Source organism: Triturus cristatus, chromosome 6 (genome assembly GCF_964204655.1).
Source record: "Triturus cristatus chromosome 6, aTriCri1.1, whole genome shotgun sequence".
Classification (NCBI taxonomy): Eukaryota; Metazoa; Chordata; class Amphibia; order Caudata; family Salamandridae; genus Triturus; species Triturus cristatus.
This window is the reverse complement of record NC_140589.1, coordinates 1,828,658,236-1,828,681,590: the sequence shown is the minus strand read 5'-3', so window position 1 is coordinate 1,828,681,590 and position 23,355 is coordinate 1,828,658,236. Positions and strand designations below refer to the sequence as shown.

The window sequence follows — 23,355 nt, the reverse complement described above, 5'->3', positions numbered from 1 at the left end:
AAGCCGATAAGGTCTACCCATACCAAAACCCAATAGAGAAATGAAGGAGAAAGGATGGAGTGTTTGGTGCTGCTCATGAGAGTCATAAGAAGATATGATAGATTAGTAAAGTTGTTTTGTTTGTTTTACAACTGTTGGGTGTTTTGTTTTACAATCGTTGATATAGTTTGTTAAAATAGTAGTTGTAGTTTTGTAATGGCAAAATATTTTATTGTAATGAAGTTGCGAGTGACTTTTTTGCCTAATAGTTATTTTTTAGATTTTAGTATTATTACAGTATAGCAATATTGACTACAACTGGCAATTCCACCTTCAGGGACTGCAAAAGTGCTCCTGTACGTGTATGTATCTATAAGGTAATACGCACATCTTTTATGCTACAGAGACTTGTTAATGTAGAAGACAATTATTTGAATACCGAATTATGGTGACTGGTCATGCAACAGTGGGGTCTCAGTAAGTAAAAGAAATTTATAAAGTGTGCATATGCCCAAGAGCATCTTGGTGCTAGCATCTGCTGTAGGCCCAACTGAAAGGCCTAAAAGCTAGGGAGCATGAAAAAAAACAGGTGTTAAGCTGTTTTCTCAATTGTTTCAAGTTGGACTGATCTTGGAGCTGATAGAGCAGTGAATTCCAGAGTTTGCATGTGGAGAATGTGAAACTTCTGCCACCCCTCTGGGCCTTGTTGATTTTAGGAATTACCACATGGAGAATCATCAGTAGAGAGATCAGTCCTCGTCTACCCTGTAGTATTGAGACCTCTCATACAAGAGAGAGGTTTTGGCACAGAGGTCATTGCATCCTCATACTCTACGTTGTACTGCTATCAGCTGGTGGAGAGGGTAGTTCTTTTGCACATCTTACTATATATGCTTGTGACTCTGGAGAGAAGTTTCAACTGAGAAGTCTGTTCCTGTGCACACCTTACTAAGCCTGCCTGTATGGATGGGGAGAGGTCTGAGGGAGAGGTGAGTGTCCCCCCCACATTCAACCATCCACACCAATCAACTAATACACAGTTCTCAGCAGAGAGGATACTCTATTTGTACACCCACTATGGACATTCATCACCAAAAAGAGAGGATGGAGCAGAGAGTAGTCTCCATCTACAGTCTACTAAACGCGTTAGTTACTCTCGGGAGAGGTATGAGCGGACAGAGTAGTCTCTTTCCATATCCTAGTCTCTATGCTGGTCATCCATGGCAGATTTCTCAGCAAAGAGGTCATTTTCTCCCCTTACACTAATTATACATCTGTCACCCTAGGGAGAGGTGTGAGCAGACAGGCCAGCCCCTCCTCCCATCCTATCACGCACACAGATCATCCAAGAGAGGTCTCAGCATGAGGGACAGTTCCTCCACACACTCTAATTCTTGTGCCCTTCGTCCAAGACTGGGGTGTCAGCAAAGAGGCCAGTTCATTCCCACACTGTACTATGCATACCCATCACTGTGGGGAGAGGAATGAGCACAGATGTCCGGGTAGAGACCAGTTACTCTACACACTATACTATCAACATCAGTAATTTGAGAGCGGGGTCTCAGCGGACAAGCCCGTCCCTCCATAAACTGTACTATACGCACCTGTCATCCGAGACAGGTCTTGAAGGAGAGGCCAGTCTCTCCACATACTCTACTACGCACACCCGTCATCCCAGAGAGAGGTCCCATCAGAGAAGTTAGTCTCACTCCATACCCGACTACACTTTCCTGCCAGCCCAGAGAGGTCTCAGCAGAGAGGGTAATCTTCCTCCTAAACCTACCATGCACACCCATCATTACAGAGAGAGTTCTCAGCAGAGGCGCCAGTCACTCCCCACACCCTACTATACAGAGTTGTTGACCTGGCGAAAGGTGCCAGTGAAAAGCCTAGTCTCTCCTTACACCCTATTATACACTCCTATTCTACTGTGGAAAGCTCTGAGTGGAGAGGCCACTTTCTTCCCATAACCTTGTAGTGGGAACTAAAAGTACAAGTACTGTAATCAAACAAAGTGTAAATTCTATCCTCAAAAAGAGGCTCACGAGACTCATATGATCACAAAAAAGTAGGGAAAGGTAGAGAAAATCTAACTGAAGAGGGAGGTCTCAGCGCAGAGAATTTGCTGTTTCCACTATCTACACCCAAGGATGCAGAAATGTTATGCTAAATGTTTGAGCAACCAATTGTTGATTAAATATGCGAGTGGAGGCAGGCATTTGTGTGCTTCTGTGAAACTCTCGCTGATGTCTATATTCCCCCCCAAAAAAGTTAATTATAACTTGAAAGAATCACATATTGTAGCAATAGGGTGGCTCTGACAAGAGACTATGAGCCTACTTACGATGTCGGGCGAACGGAACACCGTTGTGGTTTGGAACCGCCTGACCTGAGGTCGTTGGTTCAGACCGCAGTATTACGATCGGTTGCAAACATCCATTTGTCAATGGAAGCTTGTCCGGCGGGCGGAAAAGGCCAGCAGCACAAGCTTCCATTGACAAATGAATGTTTGTAAACATCCCTCCACTGTGTGGTAGACACCTCACGGTAGCGAAGGGCCAGGGGGGAAGGGGGCCCTGCTTGAGGTCCCCAAAGACACTTTCCAACAGCCTTTTCATGTTGGAAAGTCCGACATGAACAGGCTGTCGGAAAGTGCCATCATAATGCTGTGCCTGGCTCCGCCATCATTCAAGGGATTATGGTGCTCTCCTTGAGCCAGTCGGAAGCACCGCAGACGATTCCTCCGCCCGCCGCATCATAATGCGGCGGGCAGACCGCAATGTCAGATGTCTGTGGGTCCAACACTGACTCACCAACATCATAATCAGCCCCTTTGTGTTTATAGTGTGTACTGTTCAGTTACACATTGAACTGGATGCATTCCTATGTTATAAAGGAAGATCCTGTTCCCTTCTGCAGTGAATTGCACTCCATATTGCCTACAGGCACCTGGCATATCCAAATGGATACTGCTATGATATATCGAACCCCATGCCATACTCACGGAAAGATGCAGACAATGTTTTACTTCTCAATCTTAAGACAAAACTCTTTTCACCACAACCATTTTTGCCTTTGACATATATTAGAACATAGAAAGGCAATGCGAGGAAAGAGAAACATCAATAGAGAAACGGTCTCCATTTGAATTTCAAGTGCAACCCGTGTGATTGCACCTAGGTTGCCACCACAGAGCACTATCATCTGGTCGTCTCCGATGGAAAAATTATCTGCTAAGATAAGAAGCAAAAAAGGGCCGTATGAAGATAAAAAGGGTTGTTATCTAATTCAGCACTCAGTACCTGGGCAGGAACAGTGTCTCTAGGTTCACATGACGTGAAAGCCACTCAAGAGTTGTCTAGCTCCACAGTGCAAGTTAACTCTGACCGAGTAAGCCTTTGTTGATGCAGAGACCTGAGGTGCCCCCACATGCCTGTGGTACTCATACTATACTGTTTGTTTCTACTCCCCCGGTTGAACTCCTTGCAAAGTTTGCAGATGACATGCTGCCACACAGCCAAATGTCAAAAAACTGCCAGGCCAAAGTTTGGCAGGCTGAGGTGGCTAAGGTGCTGCGACAGCACCAGGTTGCTCATCACAATCTGATGAAGACATTTATCTATGCCAATACAAAAAGGCAAACAAAGCAAGACAAGAAGGTCTACCCACAGTAAACTCCAATAGGCAAATAAACCAAAAGGATGGCATCTACATTTTGTAAATAAAGACAGCCATATGAACCAATCACAATTCTTGCTTTGGTGTGTTTCTTCTCCCGGACCTCTTGCGAGCATCTCTCAAGATTGTACACAGTTTTACATATTGAATGGAACAATTCATAATCAATTTTTCTAAGTTAATCAACATCTCTAATGTCTTACTTTGTTCAGAATGATAAGAAAAAACAGTTTTTAAATTCCCAAATGTACAATCTTGCGAGTAGTTCGCAAGAGCCGAACAGGAAATACAGCTTCCTCGGAGTCCATACTGGGATTATATGTTAGACTCTCGCAAGCATCTCGTGAGTTGTCAGTTTAAAAAAATTAATTAAACATAACAAACACATTTAAATTACTCCCTTATTATAGATTAACATTAAACAATGACTGAATACATGAGAAAAACTATACAATACTTTAAAACAAAATGCATATCTTTACGATCTCATGAGTGTCCTGCTAGCGGCCCGTGAGCCTCATGCGAGAGTAATGAAACACCTTAAAAGTAGATTTCCTTTGTGAAAACTAATACTATACATTATTGCAAACACTGATCACTCTTTCTGAATCATAATTATCACTTCAATGTAAAAATAAATACAAAGGCTATTAAAAGTGCGGTATTAGAATATTCATGAACTTGCTGAGATGTCTCAATATAAGAGTTACAAGAACTGAGGAGATGGACAATCTCAACACATATATTAGTGTATTACTCTGTTTTATAATCAGAAATCATTTTTAGAAACATTTTGCAAACTGTGCACCCTTTCCTGTTAAATTATAATGCAGAAGTCATTCCCTTTCAAAATAATCTCCGCTCACAGGATACATTATTCAGTAATTCTACCTTAGAAACAATGAAAGAAAAATTAATTTAGTTTAACAAAAACCCTAGAAATTCACTGAAAAAAACAAAGGTTAAAGTAACGTTATAGTTAGGTGTAGTAAAGAGATTTGTTTAAAAAAATCTAAATGAAATGAACAAAAACAAAGGTTAAAGTAATGTTATAGTTACGTGAATTTCTCAGTTAAAATTGATGTTTTGAACTACAAAAAACCACAGAAATTCAGCAGGTATAGTTAGCAGCACTAACTATAACTTGTGCTGCGCTATGTACTGCCTTTGACCTCACATATGACCTCACTCATGGCATGGTCTTTGACATCCCTGGTGACATTTCAAATGACATCACTGATGACAGATAGCCACATAAACTAAACATAGCAAGATATATTTACTCAGAGGAATCCCAGGCCCTGGTATGAAATCATCACCAATACATTCTTTATGCCAGCTCAAAACCCAAATCTACAGACCCTTACAGATTAAGTCAAATTAGCCTTTCTTCAGTGTCAGGATAAACTCACCTGGTAGAATATGGCATTGAGACTAGAGCTACAGTGTAACTGCAGCAACGACTCGACCAAATAATTCAGGTATGAAGGGTAGCTACCAAAAAGCAAGGCAAACCAATCCTGAAGGTAAGCAATATTGGGCCATTGAGGGTAGACTAGTAGTCACGCATTGCAGTTGTTCCCAAGATGAATGGCAATTAGATTTTGCACAGATTTCAGACATTGGAATCAAATCTCTACTACCATTATGTGCATGATGTATTGATTGGAATAAAAGATAAAGTGATAGAGACAGGATCTAGCCACAGATTCTTTACTTTAGAATCCTCCCCCAGGTGCGAGAACGGATCCGGAAATGTTTTCCACTGCATGTTCGCGCGTCGGAAGAGGGTGCTGCGCGACTCCATATCGACATCATCACACCATGTGACATCGACGTGCTGACACGAGTTTCTTCTGTGACTATTTTCCATGCTCAACGTAGTCACGTATAGAAACTGCCTATTGAAACAGTGTGCTAAAATAAAAAACATCTTTGTGTCAAATAGGCCCTGAATTCCCAATTCAATATGTGAATCTAGCTTAACAAAATCATAGAGACCAAAGAGGACTCAATCTCAACAATGACCAAAGTCTTAATGCAGTATGTGAAGTCCCATAACAAAATAAATGCGACCAAAGAGGACTCATGTCGCATGGATTGGAGAGGATGGGAGAAGCATAAGAAATCAGCAGCTAGAGCCTGTCTCTACCAGATAAGGCGTTACCGAAAGTAAGTAACTTGTCCATCTGATAGACATCTAGCTGCATGTTCCTTACTTTACAATCAAATACCAAAGCATATCATCCCCGGAGGAGGGCCTGCTAACTGAGACCACTAACAGCCTTTAATTTTGAACAAAACTGGTGTAGAACCAAAGAGAAAGACTGACCTTCCTAATAATGTATGTGAGCAATAACATGCCGTACAAGTTAAAAAACCTGTGGGAAAACCACAGATAAGTATAGTTACAAGACATTAAAAAGCATAGGAATTAAATTATCCATGTTAGCATGTCAACAGTGGTAGAAGCCAACCAACAAGATGAATAGAAAACTATTCGCTCCCTTAAGGTAAACCGAACCCATGCATGCCCACCGCATAAGCACTGCGGAAGGGATCATTGTAAGAAAGATCATAAAAACATAGAAAGCGTGGGAGCAACACTTCCCAGGACAGTAGGATAATTTGCCAAATTACTCTATAATCTAAAACTATTGATATGCATATCCCGACTCCAACAGTGTGTTCTGTACTTGTGAAACACAGAGCAGCAAGTCATGCCATGGGGCAACCCCTGTGCCATACAGAGTTCTCTCCAACCCAGATCTACTCTGTAACACAGAGAGAGAGATCTATCACCAGTGGGAAATAATAACGAAGCCCAATAAAAAGATGCAAAGACAACATAATGTAAAATGTGTATTTGTATGGCGCACGTTCACCACAAGGGTTATCTTGACGTCGAATAACAAATATGGATTGCAACACACTCAATGGTACTCATTTTATCAACCATAGAATGATGAAAGGCTGAATGGACCTACAGAAATATGAACCTATGACCATAAGGTTAAAAACTGGCCCCTACAGTGGACGCCTAGTCCACTAAGCCACCAGACCCTAAAAGAGCAAGGAATGGCATGCCTGAGAAAGCATCAGCAAGCAATAGAGTATACAGTTGAATACAATAAAAAATATAAATAAGAAACCTTGAAGCTTAGCGAATCCCAAGGTTACTATGTGATCTTTCATATGAAAAGAGACCCAACTACAGATCTAGAAAAAGTCCCTTATACTGGAATAGGAAAAGTTAAAGGAATCCAGGAAAAAGAATATGACCAATCTATAATTATACATCAATGAGTATATATCATCTAGGGACCACACTTCACAAAGTGGGACCCGAACTACAAACAAGTAGTGTTAGGTAACTGATTAAAAGAGTTGCCACCTAGAAGAGCAAATATCCAGTAAGAAAATAATAAAAGCTATTTACAAAAGGTGGAAGAGCCAATGAAATAGCAATAGCTATAAGATGGATCTGAACAGCAAAACAAAAGTGCTGTAAGATTCACAAGATGATAATCTTGTGACCAACAATGATCATACATACCAAGACTCCCATGGAGGTACAAATAACAAAAGTACCTAACAAGGTGTACCAAATGTCACAAATGTATGACATCATAGAAATAACGCAACACAGAGGGTGGCACTCTGCACGCCCAATGAGGGTGCATTAGTGCACAATCCGAGAAACCCAACTCAGCATATATATATTAAGAAATGCTCACAAATCATACAAAAGATACTCCACATAGAGTACCATGAATGTATCAACTCTTGATAATGAGCTCTACTGCAGAGTAAAGCAAAATGCAAGAGCTGTATATCAGGAAATCATCAACCAAACATAAAGAAACAGCTGAAAAAACTGTTGACAGCTGAAGGAGAAAGTCATGACTACTGCGCCAAGCAGTAAAGAGTAATCCAGAAAGTCATGGTTTGTGAAATATACTCTAAAGTATACAACTTTACTGAAAAAAATTCTGCAGAATAAATGCACTACTATAATTGTAACTGACTGCAAGCAAGGGTCAAGTAAACACGTGTAAAGAACCACAAGGTTAGCTAAACAACCACAAACTCCTGCAGTAAGCATAAACACCACAAGTTGCAAGATGAATACACATTGCAACTAAGTCATTATAATCACTTTTGTCCACACAAGTCAAAAAGAACGAAAGATCCAACCAGACCCTGCAAAGCCATGTCTATGTGTCTTTATCACACCGTACAGCTCTATATCAACTTAAAGCTGAATCAGCATGTACACCATCAAACAGCATATCTTCCAGGGTATTCTGTACAAGCTCCGAAAACCCACACTGATGCAGCCATGCATGCCTCCACAGTGCAACTGACTGAGCCATATCTCTAGTCACGGAATCAGTGGAGTCCCTACTACATCTTGTGTTGAATTTCACCGCCTCTCGGCCATCCTGCACCAACTGAAGCAGTTCACTTTTGGCTTCCTCCGGATGAGAAGGCAGCAAACTATCTGCTGAGTCCCATAACGCATGTGAAGCCTGTAGAGAACACATGTAGTGTTCAAAGACCGTAATGCTGCACTTATGGAAGAGAAAATATTCCTCTCACAAATTTCCATCCATCGGGCCTAAGTGCCTGGTGGAACCAGAGGTAGGACATTTGTGTCCAGAGAGGCTGTAGCTACTTGCACAACCACAATTATTGTGGAGGGATGTTTAAAGAGACAATCAGGATCTCCGGGGGGTGCGGGGGAGATGCCTATGAGATATAGCTCAGTCTACAGGCATTCCTGTTACCGGCCTTGCCCAAGCCCCAAACAATATGTTGTGTAAAGACTCATTATAAGGGAGTAAGAGCTCCACGCCCGTATTACCCTGGTGAAGAACATCCACCAAAGGGTCTGTGGATGAGTCCACTGAGGGAAGCGGACACTCCAAAACAACAGCTGCCCTCCTCAATAACGCAGCATAAGAGGAACTCACCTTTTTTGCCATACCAGGTTGAGAGAGTAAATCTGAAACTGCTGAGGACTCAAGTCCACTTGCCTCACCCAGTTCAGTCAGCCAACTTTCATCCAAGGGAGGATTGACAGTATTGCCCAAAGAGGTTTGACACCCTATATTTTCCCCTTCGCAAGCCAAACTGTGCATTTCCATAGGAATAGCAGAAATAGGCTTTATAGGGACAGATGGAGAGTTGCCTAAAGCAGACAACTCTATTGGCGCTGCATCCGACTCTGGTGCAGAAATGTATTGACGTTGGGAAGAATAATTGGTGTGGCGCCACTGACGTCATTAAGCAACCGGACGCCGGAGGTTAAGATCCCAAAGGGCTGTGCACCGGGGCCATCTCAAAACTGATAACTGATTCAGAGGGCCCAACTAGCACAAAAAACGAAGCGGCGGGCGAGGATCCAGTCAGGGCACCTCCCACCTTCTTGGGGCTAGAGAGCGTGCCAGAGGGGAATTGAGGCCCAAAGACTTTATGTAGGGAAATGTAATATTCCCACATTTAGGCCAGAGTTGACCGGGCTCCAGGATATTTGTGGGGGTGGACTCTGCAGAACACTCTGCAACCGAAGGTTGAGAGACTGCATCAGAAAACGAACCGTATGTTTTGACCGTTGGCACTTTGGATCCTCCCTCAACGGAGATGGCCCATCACCCGATTGGCTCCTCGATCTGTCTCGGGACTTGGACAAGGATGGACGACGACGCAGTGCCTTAGATAGTTGTGCCGCCAGAAGTTTCATTCGGCAGTCTGTCAACACCGTCAGCCGAAGAGCTGATAGGAACCACACTCCGAGTCATGGTGGTCTCCCAGGCACCACAAACAGAATGTATGGGGATCTGTGACCAACATCTGTCTGTAACAACATCCGCCAGGTTTAAACTCTGAAGGCATTGCAAAAAGCACAGTTTCTCACACAATATGTGGAGATGGGTGGAAAAATGGCTCTCTAACCGCTCCGGATCCATGTTGCAAGCGCGGAAAAGAAGGAACGGACGGCAGCGTGTCGGCAAGTGGGTTATATGGTTTACGCCGACAGGCGGACATGCTGTGGAAACAAATTCCAGATTCAGTCTCGCGCCTGGGGGAGGATTCTAAAGTAAGGAACTTGTGGCTAGATATCTCCATCAGATATATTAGCACTCTAGACTTAAAAATAGTATACTGCTAGCTCCTGATGTGACTGCAGGTTATCATCAAATCACATTCTCTACCACTCATTACAGTTCATAGCCAGTTTCCCTGCGCTACTCAAGAGAAACAAACACTTTTCAGGGACTTATGGACAGTGGCATGGTCTGCCAAAGGTGAGCCTTGACAAAGCCAATTAAGCATTGACATAGCCAATAGGTCTTGCTTATGAGAGGTATTGGCTATGGAAATATATTGTAGCTATACTGTACAGCACTGAATCAGATATGCAGCATATCCCCGAGACACAGAGATCCTACTGCAAAGGCCCCCGGATCTCGCAGTGACTAGAAAACCTTGCATGGGGCTGTATCGGAGAAGGACAGCTCTGCAGAGTAGGCATACTATAGTAGTAGATGCTCCCTTCATCAGTCTCTCTGGTGAAGGCCATGAACTGCTGATGCAGCCCAGCCACTGATCAAATTTGCAGCCCTGCAAAGAGGGCTTTTGAAGACAGCATGTGTTCCTGTTCAGACGGAGGTCTACCTTAAATGCCTTGAAATATATTTTATAGCAGAAACGAACAACTTACTTACCTTCAGTAACGATGTATCTGTAAGAGAAATATGTAGTTATAGATTCCTTACCTTTAAAATTACCCACAGGCGTCAAACTGGATCCGGAGATTTTTTCTTTAGCAGTACCCCTGCGCGTCAGTAGGTGACGTCAGTCGACTCAGTGTCCGTTGTTGGCATCATGTTCGCAGAGATGACATCGCAGTGTCTATTTAGACGACGCCCCTGCGCGGTGACGTCAGTTCTGACACGGCTTTCCACGCCAGAAGCGCATAGCCAGGCAAGACACTGACCACTGGTGCACATAGCTAGGGCCCTGGAAGGGAGGCCCCATCTCTAGAAGTCAGTTCGCAGAACGGGGAGGATGGGTGGGGCGGTAAGGAATCTATAACTACATATGTCTCTAACAGATATATCGTTACCGAAGGTAAATAACTTGTTCTTCTGAAAGAGACTGTAGTTATAAATTCCTTACCTTTAGAATAGATACCCCAGCAATGCCAACCCCGGAGGTGGGTCTGCAAACCAAGTTCATACCAGAAAGTCCTGGAGAACACATCGGCCGAAGTAGCCATCTCTCCGGACTTGGCTGTGCAGGCAATAAAGTTTGGTGAACGTGTGCAGAGATGCCCACGTGGCCGCCTGACAGACCACCAAGCTCTCGGGGTCAGGTGTTGAGAGAGAAAAAGTGGGTCTCCTGGGGCCGGGCTATGGCATTGGGCAATTATCCTGTCCACAGGAGCCAATGTGCTGGGCTTGGACCACATGCCCAGAAGGAAGTCGGTGAGGGCCTCGTTAAAATGCAGAAGGGGCTCTGAAGAGGCAGCTGCCGGTTGAAGCACCTGCGCTAGGTGGTTAGTCCTGACTACCACATAGGAAACTCAAGGCCTCAGCTGCCCTACACAACACCACTGCGTAGGAAGCTCCCTCCTCCGTAGCTATGGTAGGGAGGGAGAGCATGCCAAGTTCTGGAGAGGTATCTAAACCACTGGCATCACCCAGTTCCTCTCGCCAGTTCAGCTCATCAAGCTGGTCAGCCAAAGGGTCCACAGACCCCTCCAAGTCCTCCTCACCCTCCTCATGTTGCCACTCAGGGCGAAAAGGAACACCAGGGATGAACAATTGTATGAAAGTACCTTCCGGCGCTGGTACCGTCGTCAAGTGTCGTCGGTCCGGCGCCATGTCCAAGTCGAGGGTGAGGCTGGGGTCGACGCCGGTTGAGGGCACAACCAACGTCATGGACGTTGTCACTGGATTCTGCGCCGGAGAAGGCACCGTGAGGTGAACTGGCGCCAATCTGAATCCAAGCCTGGATCCTCGGGGACCCACTGGCACCGGAGTCGCCAGTATCAAAGGCCCAGGGCCCCCAGCCGAGTATGCGGGGCCCAAAGCTGCACCAGCAGATTCGGGCTGCCCAAAGATGTTGTGAAGCGCTTCATAAAAAGCTCAAAGCTGGGCATGGGATGCTCCGGCTCCGGGAACAAGTCAGAAATGTCCACTGTCCCCCCTATTATTCCGCTCGTCATCGAGCCTCCGAGGAGATTATTATGCTACCATGCTCAGGTAAAAGGGTGAAACTGGGGAGGCTCATTAGAAGACAAGGTTGCATAATACGCAAATGACGTACTCCTCTTTCTCTCCAATCCCCAGAACTTGGGCCTTGGGTTCTGGACCTCCTGAAGGTATATGTGGGGGCCTCAGGACTCCATGTCAACTGGAGTTAGTCTTTCTCGATTCCTGTAAAAGGAGATAATGACACTTTAGCATGGCAGATGACTATCCCTATCCGACGCCCAAGTTTAAAATACCTAGGAGTGCATACATCCGTAGCGCCAGTACTCACCCACATTCTTAACCTCACCCCTCTCCTGCGCAAAAACAAAGATGACCTTCATAACTGGTCCAAACTCCCACTGAATGTGCTGAGCAGAGTAGCCCTTGCTAAAATTATAATTTTCCTGTGCCGCATGCATGTGCTACAGAACTTTCTACTTTACATTCCAAACAATTGGTTCACCAATGTGGCGGCATTGATATGTTCCTTTTCCTATGGAAAATACTGGCAGCCTGTCTACAATGTGGGGGGAGGGTGATAAGAGGAGGGCAGCAAACATTAAGATTTACTATTGGGCCTCAACTGTTGGACATTAATGATTGGATGAACAGGCGAAGGAGCGATACAGCATATCCGCTAGAATTGGCGCTTCTAAGACCCGACAATAAAATGAATGGTATATGGTATATGGCTGACCCATCCCGTCTCACACCTTCAAGATCACAAAGACTGTGTTCCTGATCTTGCAAGCCACAAGTAGATTCTAGGGCAGGGACAAAATGTTAATACAACTAACTCCCTTAAGGAGTGGCCTGTTGTTGCATCAGACTACTCGGCTGGAGGACTTTGCAAAATGGGGCGAAATAAGGATCACCACTCTGGGAGACGTTTGGAGTAGATCTCACATGCTATTGTTTCAGGAGTGACAAATGCAAAAACAACAGTTGATGGACAGAATGCAGAACAATGTCATACATTCACCCCAGTACAGAGATCTGGGCCTAAATCCATCGTTTTTTTGCTCACCATGCCATTCCAGTTTGAACCCAGCCATATGCAAATCAGTCTTGACCCTGTGCCTCATGGGAATAGTCCAGCCCGAACTGCCAAGCCAGGTCCTCCCTGAACTGGAACCAAGCATCCTAGGACCGGTTTCGGGGTTTCACCCCTCTTCAGCCAGGATAGCTTGATTCCAGTGGCATGGAGAGCATGGGACTCACGTCTGAGCATACCCGTTCCACTCGGGGTGACAAATGCAAAAACAGTTGATGGACAGAATGATGATACATTCATCCCAGTACAGAGATCTGGGCCTAAATCCATCGTTTTTTTGCTCACCAGACATGGGTCCTGGGCTCACTGTGCCACTGGAATCAAGCTATCCTGGCTGAAGAGGGGTGAAACCCAGAAACCGGTCCTAGGATGATTGTTGCCGGTCCAGGGAGGACCTGGCTTGGCAGTTCGAGCTGGACTGTTCCCATGAGCACAGGGTCAAGACTGATTTGCATATGGCCAGGTCTAAACTGGCGTGGCATGGTGAGCAAAAGAATGATGGATTTAACCCAGATCTCTTGACTGGGGGTGAATGTTTTTATTTGTTCTGCATTCCATCCATCAATTGTGTGTCTATTGTTTCAGGAGTAGCAGCTACACTCTAAACTATTGCATACCCAATTTCATAAATACTTCCAACCTCGATGACGGCCAAGCTGTTGATGGGTCACGGTGGAATTGCTCAGATTTACCGCTCACTGATCAGTAATGCACCCAATACATTTGAGAAACTTAGCAATAAAGGGGAACGGTGGGTAGGTACCTTAGAGGATACAGAGTGGCGAGAGGAATGTGGCATGTACTCCACCTTGGGAAATCGCAATCTCATGCCTCTGGGTGAGTCAGATATTCTACTTACACACCACTTACCTAACACCATGTTTTGGGCACACAGTAATACTCACTGACCCTATGTGTGCCCATTGTACGCACCCACAGGCAGACTTCTTCCATATGATATGTCAATGTCCGAGCATAGCAAAGTACTGGAAGTTGATTGCCAAAACTCTTACACAGGTGCTGTAGAGGCCAATTGAGTTGTCAACCAAGATGCCCCTGTTGGGTATCCTGGAAGACTTGGGAGGTAACCAGAGAGATCGAGTGCTTTTGGGGATGACTACAGTTGTCGCTAACAGGTACACTGGACACAAATAGAAACCCTCCAGCCCACCAACATTAACTGAATGGACGTCGTGATGGACTGGTGTGATAAACTGGAGGAGCCTATATACACAGCCAGAGTGTGTCTAAATAAATATTAAAAGATATGGGGAAGATGGTGGAGAGTTTATGGACTGTCGCACTAACCAGGTAATTTACACTGTAATGCTGGGGTTTCTTAAGAAGATTTATGAGACAGGATGTGAGTTGGATGCAGTTACCACGTTATGTTTGATGTACATGTCTACATTAAAACCAATAAATTACTACTATAAAAAAAAAGGTGAGCAGTAGCAGGACACAGTACTTTGTTCATGCTCTAGGAAGGGACCAACACACAAAGAGGAATGAAGTCTATGGCAGCTGACAAATAAGAAGCAAGTAAATGAGTGTGACAACAAAGCCAACCAATGGTAAGCAATTGGCGGCCTATAAATCCCCTGAAAAGATCTTGCAAGAAACGGTGCATGAGCTGATTAGACAAGACCTAAAAAGCATAATGAAACATGATGATCCTATCAGTTGCTCTATGCCAGTAGCCCACCAGCATAAAGGTCAGAAGCCAGCTGAAAAGAAAACATCTGAATACCAGGCAAGGACGTAGTCTCCTGGCACTCCTCTAATACTAGCTAGTAGTACAGCCCACAGCTTGTGCCAGACCTAGTACATGAAGGGAAAGGCATGGGGCATTGTTCTAAACATACCTCTAACCTGCCATTCTTTCCTTGGTGTCACTTGGTCAGTGAAACCCTGGTCGTGTAAATTCAAATCCTTCCTTCTTTGGTGCCAAGATGCCCTTACTGGGTGACAAGTGAGCTTTACTCATTACATTACTGAAAACAACAATACCAATTGTGTGAAAAACACTCAATGGGATAGAATGACTAATGTTGTGGCATAATACACAAAGGCGCACAACAACTAAGTCATATCTGTGAAGTGACTGTGTTACATATAGTGAAACACAAGGATGTGCTCGAGACAGGTCCTGAGAAGTGCATGGACCTAAGCTACAGCCTAAGCACTGAGGAAACCTCGAGCAACTAAGAAAAGGGCCCTCGTATATCAACACATTTCACCACATACACAATATTAGCAACATCTTTTGATACATGAGGACTTAGATCCTGATGGTACCTTGTGAGAAGTTGGCCTGATGTATGATGTCACTAGTTATAGTGTACACCTTATATCAGTCCAAATACCCTTATGGTGATTGGTTGTAAAGTCAACCTTATAGACCAGCTATCCTAGTGGTAGCATGGACAAGAGCAGTCTTAGGCTAAACTCTGAATGGCATGTGAAGCCAGCTGTGATACCATATATAACCCCTTGAATACCAAATGAAAGGACACCACAACAGATATATATATAAAATAAAGTGTATTTATTCTAAGCAAACCCTCAGCACTCTTTATGAGATTAGAGGTAAGTACAACACAGTCTTATTTATGCATACATTAAGTCACACAGGTAAGTAATACAGCTAGGCCCGAGGGGCCACGCAAACCATATACTAAGTAAGTGGTATAAGAACCACTGTCACGGAAATAGAATAGGCCTAGGCCTAGGGAATCGCTGGGGCTACACTACACTAGCGTTAGTTAGGAAGTGGGAGGCCCACGGGATTCGTGTGCAGAGTGGAAACACTCACGCGTAATGCGTAAAAGTCAATAGCAATAGTACAGTTTAGAAAACGGTAGATTTAGGACACTTCCGGAGTAGCTAGGAAGTTGAGACTTGAAAACTAGACACTAGGATAGTCACTATCCTGATGAGCACCGGAGTACCCAAGTTACCTAGCCCACAGGCTGCGGGTGCATAGGGGTGAAGATGCGTCGTTTTCGTCGTCGACTCCTATGGATGCCTGAAGAAAGATGCTGACAGGCAGTCAGTGAAGAGTGTCCGGTGGATCCCAAGGCTGGGATCAAGAAGAGAAGAAACCTGCAAGCAGAAGGGACAGAGTCAAGGTCACTAGCCAGTGACCACGTGGAACCAGGAAGGAACCAGGCGATGTCGTGAAGATTGCAGGTGAAGGTGAAGCTTGTCGCTGCAGCCAGGAGGACCAGGAAGCGTCGAGGACGACCAGGACCAGGAGGCGAGCTGTCCCACGAAGGCTCTTGCTGTCGGCGGCGTCGAAGTTGGACTAGGACTCACCAAGCCTTGGCAAGCGGAACCCACGAAGAACGAAGGACTTGCTTCTGGTGCAGACCAGGAAGGTCTGGGGTGCTTCTTCTTTGCAGAGAAGCGGGAGCCAGTCTGGAGGAGCCAAACCAGCGCAGAAGATTTCAGGGTGCGTCGTCACAGAGGCCACTAGCCAGCGGGCAAGCAACCGGACAGACGCGGCAAGCAGGAAAATGCTGAAGGGCCCCACGCAGGACTCGTGGAGTGTGGGGGGCTGATCTTCGGTGCAGGTGGTGCTTGGGGTTGGGGCTTCTCAATCCCCGGTGCACAACTTCGAGGGTACCTCAGAAGCTGCACTGTAAGTTACTAGCCACTTTTTCCAGGTAGCCGGTCCCACGTCGCTCGTCGCCTCCACGGATCTCAGCTCTGCTGCAGATGTGGATGAGGGTCGGAGAAGTCTGGAAGTCAAGGCTCTGGTCGGGCTCTGCAGTCGGTTCCTCGTAGAACGGTCGCAAAGCAAAGGGTAGTCTCTTGATGGTGCCTGTTTGCACAGGGTAGCCACTCCTTGGCTACAAGGGAGATTCTTCAGTCTTCTTCTTTCGTCGAATGTCGAAGGTCCAGAGTTTCTGTTCAGTTTTGCAGGTTCAGGATAATCTAAAGTCTTGAGGCCCAACTCCCACTCTTATACTAATCTGGGGGGCTGGGATACCTGCTAGGTCACGCCTTATGGGTGGGACCTGGGAGGGGGTGGTTACACCCACTTCCCTTTGTCCAGTTTCGCGCCAGAGCTGGGGCTGGAGTGCCCCAGCACCGGTTTGAACTGGACTATATAAGGAACACCTTGTGTGCCCCAGGCATGTCTCATTCCTTTCAGCCCACCCTGCCCCAATACACTAAAGGCTGTCTGGGGAGGTGCTAGCACCTCCCCAAGCAGGAAACCTATTGTCCAGGCCTCCCTGGCTGGGATCACTCCCAGCTGCAGGAGGTCAGACTTGTGTCGTGGCAGCAGCATCCATTTTGTGATGCTGAGGCTTTGGTCAGAGGCTAACAGTTGAAGTATGATTTTAACATGTCTTTCCCTCTAGAAGGGGGGAATAATATTCTCCTGTCCAGAAATGGCATGGGGGTATTATTCCCTAGTGTTAGACACCTTACACGACATGTTTTGATAAAGCCAAACCATAGTTACCATAACCGTCTAAGATTATAAGGCACTTTAAGAGTATATGGTAGGCTATATCATAGAACAGCTATAAGGACAAGGTTCCGAAAGCTGCCGACAGGCTCAGCTCATGCTAGAGCACCATCTCACATGTTACCAAGCACTCTGCCTCCAGGATTGTCAAGGCCTGCCATAGGAGTGACTGATAGGTACACATGTGTCTATATGTAAGTTAGGTATAGGAATACTACACCTAAGCAAGGGGTGATTACACGACCTTGCCCCAGCTGAGTGATCAGCCAGTTGTGTCAAAATGGAAGGCCAGGCCAGGGGTGGCATAATACATGCTGCAGCCCCTGGTAGGCCTAGGGTACACCTATGCCCTGGGTACCTAGGGTACACTTGTACAGGGGCCAATAAGGTGATCCTATCCAAATGGGTTATGCACCTAAAGTACATAGTATTAATTTAGAGAGAGAACAGCAGGGCTGTGGGTCTGATTAGCAGGCCCACAGCCACATCTAAGTCGAAAACCAGTAAAGCAAAAGCAAAAAGTGGGGGTGAACATAGAAAGCAGACCCTACTCTCCTACATACCTAATCAATTCTTGATGCATACACGTGAAGCATACATCATAAATCCCATGGTAAGAGGTCTCAGGGTAACTTATGTGAGGCACAGCAAGGCACGCTGAAGGGAGGCGGGCAGAGCATCACATGCAAGGACTGAAAAGTGATCCCTAAAGAGCATCTTTTGCAAGGCTAGTATGTTATGGGCACTTCAATAAGCAAGAGGGGAAATGCTTGATTTCTTAGAAAACAGGAATTAATTTTAATGCCTTGTTCTCTTTCCCTTCCATGCATCTAGAAGTGGTGTTATGCACCGGTGTAACAAAAGCCCCCAAAAATCGTTGTGTTGTAGGAGGCTGGCTTAGTATATGGTGCACACTTATTTAAATGGGCACTTTGCACTAATCCAAACAACCCTTATGGTGCTTTTAGTCGTCTTAGACAACCTCAGAAAGCTCTCTAAGTGGTAGCTGTGGAGAGCAGCCTTCTGGCTTAGTCCAGGAGTGTGAAGCAGCTTGTTTTACTTGTACCAATCATATAGTGTAGGTTAAGTGAAAAAGAATCACACAGTGTAGTTATAAAAATATGTATTTATTATAAACACTAACGCATTGCAATATCCTCCCCGGAGATATAATAACGATACACACAATACTTCAGTCATAGAACAGGTAAGTAGCACAAATACACATGGGTCTCCAGGGGAAGACCAAACCATATACTAATAAAGTGGAATGCGACCAACGACTGAAGTCAAGACTGGACCCAGAAGACTTAGAAGAGCCGGGAACCCAAGATACCACCCAAGGTAAATTCCCAGGAACCCCACGGAGGCAGTGTGCAGAGTGGAAACACGAGCACTTGCTCAATGCAAGTCAATGGTGAGGTCGCCGTTGCAGTTTTCAAGAAGGACCCTTCCCAGAGGACCCTGAAGGAATCCCGATGAAGATGCAAGGTTGGAGAGTCACCCCCACCAACAGATACACCGGGAACCAGGATACCTACACCAGGGAAGCCGGGTGCCCAGGTGCGAAGTTACGTCGGAAACCGCCTTGGAGCACGATGGAGGACTTCAGAAAAGATACTGCTGCCGAAGAAAGTGAAAGTGTCCGGTGAAATCTAAGTAGGATTCAGGAAGAGAGGTACCTGCAAGCAGGGGGACAGAGTTTGTGTCACTCAGGAGTGACCAGGAGGCATGGAAGACTAATGCCCACTGATGTCGGAAGATGCAGGAGAGTTGACGGTGACCTTAGAGCTGCAGCTGTGTGGACCAGGCAATGCTGTGGAAGACCGAGAGCTGTTCACGAGCTGTCCCATGTTGGATGTCAAGAGACAGTGGGTCGGTGTCCGTCGGGAGCACCAACAAGCCTTGGCAGCAGCAACTAACGTGGCATACGAAAAAGGTGCAGTGTCAGGACCAGCAAGGTCCAAGGGACTCACCACAAGCAATTAAGTCGTAGTAGACAACGAGTAATCAGGGGTGCCCACTGGAGCCAAAGAGGACTCTCAAAAGGACCCACATGCTGGAGGCACAGGAGTTGCAAGAGGACCTCGAGCAGCTCACCAATGATGCAGGCCCATGGTGCAGAGGATGTGGTGAGGACGAAGAACTTGGTAGCGAGAGATGCTGGAGGCTGGAGCTTCTAGGAGCCCAAAGATCTCTAGAGAAGAGTCAACAAGCCTTAGCAACAGCAAGTCGACGTGATGCACAAGGGTTCTGTTCCAGCGGTTCCGACGAGGGATACTGGCCTCAAACTCGGTGAGAGGACAGTGCAGGCCTCGAGGGAGATGCAGAACCACCACCTGTTTTGGTGAATCTTTCGGAGTCCGTGGGAGTTCAGGAGAGGCAGACCGGTCAGCTTAGTTGCGTTGCCTGCAGGTGCAGGGGAGTGACTCCTTCACTCCAAGGGAGATTCCTTCGGGTGTCTTTGATGCCCACAGGCCTGGGGAAGAACCTGTATGGAGCACAGGCACAGATGACGTAGAACACTGGCAGGACGAGGAGACCAGGAGCTGCAGGAGTCTTCCAGATGCAGTCTCGGTTTCCAAAGCGAAGTTTAAAGTGCCCAGACGGTTGAAGATTAAGTGGGATCGGATCTGAATATTGTCCCACGATGAATCTAAAGAGCCACCCACAGGTAAGCCCTTAAGTAAAGGGATGGGGCGATTCAGGAGTCCCTCCCAGAGGAGGGGCTGGACAGTGGGGAGGATACTCCCATGTCCTTTGCCAGCTGCGCATCAGAGTGGGAGCCAAGGGCTCCCTGAACTGTTTCCAACTGGAGTAGGCAAGGAGGGCACCAAATGTGCCCTTCAAAGCAGCCTAGTGAAGCTGGCAAGCGCTCCCACCCTAGCCCAATACACTAAGTCCTGTCTGTGAGGTGGTCGCACCTCCCTGTGACAGGAAACCTATTGTTCTACCTCACCCTGCTTGAGCTTGGCTCAGCAGCAGGAGAGCAGAATCGTGCCTGTGGTCAGCAGCAGCCATAGCTTACTGTCAGACTCTGGAACACTGGTACCGGGAACACGGGGGCTTCCGGAGGAGCCCCACAGTACATGGAATCATACCGCAACACTGTATACGGTGTAGGGCTATGATTCCAACATGTTTGATACCGAACATGCCAGGGTTAGTTACAGCCAGTTTATAGTTAGCCATCACATAATGACACATGGCCACTATATGTATTAAATGGCTGATGCACTTACAACACCTGGAGAATGGACTTCGGAGTTTATAGGTGGTGTACTGCTCATGCAGGGGAACCCTCACACTTATAACCAAGCACCCTCCCTTCAGGATTGAAAGGCCTGCCTTAGGGATTACTTATAGGTTTTAAGTGTAGTGACCTCAGATAGAAGAAAACTTGTATCCGTCTTAAGTGGTGCTAGCACCAGCTTACACAGGCTGCAATGGCAGGCCTTTAGTCACACTTTAATGGTCTCCCAAGGGTAGCATAATACATGCCCATGGGTGACCCCTGGTGTATCTATGCCCTAGGTACCTTAGTACCATATACGAGGGACTTAGAAGGGTACACCAGTAGCCAATCTGGGGGGTACCCAAGTACTCACCATGGTCCAATTCAGGGAGGAAGCACAGAGACTGAGGTCCTGATTAGCAGGATCCCAGTCAGACTGGTCAGAAAACAGAATGACACCAGCAAAAAGTGGGGGTAACCATGAAAGCAGATCCTACTTTCCTACATCCATAAATAAAAACATTTAAGTCATAAAACGGTAAAAAAGAGAGTTAATTAGGACTATCCAGAATGAGCGAGTGTACCACTTGTAGATACAGACTACAACTGCCTATCTACAGCATATATTTGTTGTACTTCTGGGTTCCTGGCAATAAAATAATACAGTTCTAACTGGTGAAAGGCTTACGTTGGGAAGTCATGCAGCTAGTTTAAAGCAATTTCTAATGCTCCTTAAAAAATGAATGAATTTTATTCCGAATATGGAAACTACCACAGAAAGTGCACATCGGGGAGGTGAGAAATCAGTTAGCGAAACAGATTTTATGTTGTGCTGTCTATTGTTGAGGCTCCTCCAAGTTTTCTCAGAGTGCGGTGCGAACTACCAGTCATCTTTTACCCTTCCGAAAGTTAAGTTTGGCTTACAAGGTTCCAGGTGATAAAAAATGTGTTGCTCTTTACCACCTGGCAATGCTCGTTTTCAGGTTTCGGCTGTCGAAAGCAGCGCATGCGCTGCTCTCGGCATTAGAGAGCTTCTTGGAATCAATACAGATTCCGAAGCTCTCGGAGGCGGAGTTGAAGCCCCGCCCATCTTTTTAATTGGCCGGTGTCATCTTCAATGCAAAACGCTGGCTTGTGATTGTAAAGGAGGCTTCTTTGTCCCTCCTTGTTGCCGTCTTGTCTCCTTTTGGCCACTCCCACCGGTATTTGATCTTTTACCAGCGGTGTGACACTCTCTCCCTCATTAGGTGGTACGCACTTTTTTATTCACATTTGGCTTTGACAAAGTCACCCGCGTGTTTACTTTCGTATCGCGCTTTCACTTAAAGTGAAAGCGCGATGCGAAAGCATACACGCGGCTGCCTTGCTTGTTTTGCTCCTATTACGTGTCCATCTCTCTGCGCTGTGTTCTTGTCTCTGTTATCTGCCTGCTCTGAGGGTTGCTCCTCTACGCTGCGCCCTTTTCTCCATTCACAGCCCGTTTCTGTCTTCTGTGTCACGTTGCGGGCGAGAGCTGCCGCTGCACTCACGGAAGTTGCTGTGCACTCATCACGGCTCCTTGCAGCTCCGTGCGTTTACTACCAGGAGAAAGGAACGGTGCCCCCAGCCTCATTCACGAGTCTGGAGGTGTCCTCCTACTGCCCAGCCCCCATCCACTCTCGTTTGCCCAGAGCGGAAGAAGTGGTCTGTTGCGCTGACTGACCCGACCCCCGCCGCATCTCGGCTCCTCTCCCCCTCAGCAGGTCGGAGGCGCCGGCGGGAGATGTGTGCTCGGGGTTTGGATGATGTAGGGTCACGTTCGTCACCTTTTTTTGTTTTTTTTGGGTACTGAAGACAAGATAAATATGCGAAAGTTGTTAGTGAAATGCGGTTATATATTAAATGCTGTGATGTATTGCTAGACTGGGAGGCTCGAGTTCCCGGAAGTTGTTATCAGGCAAGAGTTTGGTATCGAGGATCCCGTCACAGACCTGGCCTTGACTTTCCTCGTGGGCGTGTCCCCGGTTTGCACCGGCCGTCTGTGGCCGCTTGTTGGACACACCTGCTGTGCACATGATAATAGAATGATGTGAGTGCTACACTTCACACGCCTTAAGCGCCCAGTCATGCTTTGCAGAAAAGTTACATATGTAAGCGTGACGCGGCGTTGCAGAAGAGCATCCCAGACTCTTCATTCTTTTTGAATCCTGTGCTTTGTGCACATACATAAATTGTGCATTCATCAAGTGGGGGCAGCTGCATTGTGAATTTGTGACACACATAATCCTTTTGTGGTGCGTGCTCGTGGTGTTTTCATGCAGTCGCTCTGCATGTTATGGCTTTGCGTACGTCAGTGCAGACGTCGCTACAGACATCACTGCAGACCATCTCGGGTCATCACTGATGGCAGGGCGGCGCTCCCAGAGCTGTCCAAAAGTAGACGCAATGAACGTTGCAAAGAAGCTTCTCAATATTTTCAGCTCAAGACCTAAAGTCCGCCTTTTCAACTGTGACCACAGCAAACGTTTGAACGCGAGTCAGCTCTGGTGCGGCAGCGAGCTGGGCTGCCCAATAGCACTGCCGAGTCCTCTCTGATGTTAGAAGCCGTGACCGCAGCACGTCTTTGTATTCAGAAACCGTAGACAGAAAGTGAGAGTTAGGACTGGAGGACGACAGCACTGCCTAG

General features: G+C 46.3%; 1 protein-coding gene across 9 annotated transcripts in view; it reads right to left on the bottom strand.

Annotated features, from left to right (window-relative positions):
• The window catches only part of DNMT3A (DNA methyltransferase 3 alpha), a 1,939,932-nt gene that overhangs the window by 943,760 nt on the left and 972,817 nt on the right, over window positions 1-23,355 (bottom strand). The gene's annotated exons all lie outside the window — the stretch shown is intronic.